Raw genomic sequence first — 3,440 nt, 5'->3', positions numbered from 1 at the left:
GTGTGCCTTTGGCTGTTTTCCCCACCTACTATATGATATTTAGTCCTGTCTTCTCTATTCAGTGATCATAGAAGATTCAGGGAATCCCAGTGGTCCTTGGGAGACAAGGACAGGAGTTTTACAGCTCTGACTGGGTGGGTAGGAGGAGATAGAGATTGTTATTAGTTAATCTGGAAAGAAAACTCATCAGTAGGAATTTTGCATCTCTCCCTGTGGCTAATAAAGAACCCTAAGCCCTTGGGATGGATCTCAGACTTGAGAGTCATCTAGAAATTGCCCCTAAGTCACAGAAAAGTTTGGCAATTTGGGGTCTCTCAGCCGTGTCAGAAAGATGAAACAAGCTGGAATCAGGTAAGGGCTTAGGATTTCCCAACCAGGAGTGTCACTAAAGAAATAGATGTCCTGGGTACTAGTGAAGGAGAGAAAGAGAGGACAATGGTCCCTGTTTGGTGGAAGAGGAAGCACACATAAGTCCTATTCCATATTCACCTGAGATGGAAACTACCTCCACAAAGGAAAGGCCCTCCCCAACTCTATTTTTTTTCTTCTCACTATAATTAGTTAACAGAAATGTTCTCAATATTAAAATGACTAAGACATGTAAAAGGATTTATTTTTAATTCCTTATTATTATTATTATTTGCTTTTTGGAGGAGGGAGTGTTAAGTATCCTAGGCTGAGTTTGAACTCAGGTCTTCATGACTCCAGGGCCGGTGCTCTATTCATTGTGCAACCTAGCCACCCCTCTTAGTATCTTTTTCAAAAGGGGGGTTTGAAATGGGTGGAGCCGTAAAAGACAGAAGGAGAGGAGAGAGAGAAGAAAAGAGATGAGGAGAAATGAGAGACAGAGAGATGGAAAGCCTAAAAGAAAGAAAAGTTGGCAAGTAATGGTGCAGGAGAGAGGGGCAAGTAAGTGAGGAAAAAAAAGAACTTGAAGACAGAGAAGAAGGGAGGGAGAGAGAGAGAGAGAGAGAGAGAAAGAGAGAGAGAGAGAGAGAGAGAGAGAGAGAGAGAGAGAGAGAGAGAGAGAGAGAGAGAGAGAGAGAGAGAGAGAGAGAGAGAGAGAGAAGAGACAGAGAAGAGAGAGAGACAGACAGAGAGAGAGTTAAGTGCTGAGAGAGAAAGAAAATCTATAGCTAGGGAAGGAAGACAGAGAGGGAGAGGGATAGGTTGCCAGAGGATTTTTTTAGAGCTTTGTCATTTGGAGTAAGAAATCCTAGGTTTGAATCCAAGCATTGCTATTTACTTATTTGTTTGTCTATGTATTTTTGGATGGATGGATGGATTTTGTAATTATTTAGCTGTGTGACATTGGACAAATGGCTTTTTCTCATGCTTCAGTTCCTGCATGTGAACACTTCCATCTCCAGATCTCAGGGCTCACCAACTATACACAAGTTTCCTGGCAGTGTCATATCGCCAATATTCTGTATATTTTGCTGGCCATTGGCATTTCAAGCAATTCCCATCATATGTTTCTTCCATTTTGGGGGCTGACAACATGTGATTTATAGATTTGGAATAATTGGATTTCTTGGCTTCCATGCACTTTGTATAAGGAGTATTACATATGTTTCCAGGAAAGTGATTTAAAGAAAAAAGTGAGTGAGAAAGTGCCAAGTTCTGAAATTGTATTTGCAAGCAAAGTCCCCACTTGTGACACTCCAGGAACGTTCTGAACATTGGTAATAAGACCTGACCCTGAGGGGAGGGATAGTGTTGGAGCCCTGGTGCTAAATCTGTGCTTTGGCTGGAGGAATCCCCATCTGCCCAATGACCTGGGAGGCAGCAGGCTGCCATCTCAATTGGGCCAACACATGAATTCACTTAATGTTCTTTAAAAATTAAACCTGAGACATATAGCAAAGATTTTCAGATCACAGCCTCTAAATTACGTAGGGTGATTTGTTCAGCATTTTAATTAGGCAAAATGTTTAGTAGTAGCTCCCATGGATCAACCAAGGGCTTCTGAAAATACTAAGGCCACATGGGATGTGTGGTTTTTACTCTCTTTACCTGACTTTATTAAAGTCAGAGACTGTGTGGGTTCCTCCTTGTTGATTCATTCCTGTAGTGAAAATCCATAGTTCAAGCTTGCATTTGGGTTTTTTAAAAAGCCCTAAACAAAAAACTGTTGCCAACTTTCAAAGCTTATGGATTTTTATCCATCTAGGATATAATTTAGATCTGATGACTCCATTTCAGGGTTATGCCTAGAACCTAGTAACACTTAATAAATTCTTGTTAATTGAATGATCGATTAATTTGGCAGACATTTATACTCTGCTGACCCATGACAACCAGAAGTCCTTTAAGCCTGAGGAAGTGGGTCTTTGTGATTTGGCAGGTTGTTCTGGTCCCAAAATAAATCCCTTTCTGGCCAACTTAAGCCTGGTTCTCAGATGACAAAGATTGTCATGGTGTCATTTAGGTGTCCAATAACACGATGAATGAAGTAGTTGATGGAGCCAGTTCATGTTGTGTTTGTCAGAAGCAAAATCTGACCATAAAGTCACAAGACCAGTGTTTTTGGTGTAGCTCATATGGTCTGCTTTTGAAGAATCCCTTCCCAAGAGGAATTGGGTCCCAACAGCTATGTTCCTGGGATGGGCCTTGAGACTCTTCCTTCAAATGAGGCTGCAAAAGATACAGTGCAGGCTAAGCGCTCACAGCTAGTAAGTGATAAAGCTCATGTGGGAAGGGGAACTTGAACCCAGGGCTCCAGTTATTTCTTCCTGTTGTCTCTAGTTTTAGTTGTTGGAGATGGAACAAAAGGCAGAAGAAAAAAGTCCCCAGCAGCTCTAGTTAAAGAGTGTGGAATCAACAACATAATTCAAAATTCCATTGACTGATCCTCTTTGTGAACTGTTTACACTTTGATCTGTCAAGGATCTGTGGTTTCAAGGGTGCTGGTGCTCAGGGCATTGACACAGACCACACCCCCCATCCTCACCATACAGAATAGGTTGACTAAGGAGGAAGCAGGGAAAGGCTGGTGAGAGTTACTTTTGCTAAAAATGCTTTTAATTATCCTGTAACCAGGCTGATTTACCTCTGCACTGAGCTTGGGGCTGGTGCCCTGACAACAGACAGCTAAACCCTCATGAGAGGCAGCTTAGGCATAAATGGGGCACTGAACTTGGAGTCAGGGAGACCTGGATTGAAATACAACTTGAGACACCTATGACTTGTGTAATCCTGGGCAAGTCAAACTCTCTGTGCCTCAGTTTCTGTATCTGTAAAATGAGGGAGTTGGTGTCAGTGACCTCTAGTTTCCCTTCTAGCCCTAAATGGATGAGTCTTTGTTGTCTGAGACTCGGAGCCACTGTAGCTTGGAAGGGCCTGCTAGACCTTGTGAATCACTGCCATAGCCCTGAAAATGTGGCTCTAGGCTACCTGAGATGGAAGGCAGAGGTTTTCAAGGAGTTCTGGTGCTGCCT

Source organism: Petaurus breviceps, unplaced genomic scaffold (genome assembly GCF_028583685.1).
Source record: "Petaurus breviceps papuanus isolate PSGF00001 unplaced genomic scaffold, PetGlider_PUasm1.0 185, whole genome shotgun sequence".
Taxonomy (NCBI): Eukaryota; Metazoa; Chordata; class Mammalia; order Diprotodontia; family Petauridae; genus Petaurus; species Petaurus breviceps.
The sequence above is the reverse complement of the archived record's forward strand: the minus strand, read 5'-3'. Positions refer to the sequence as shown.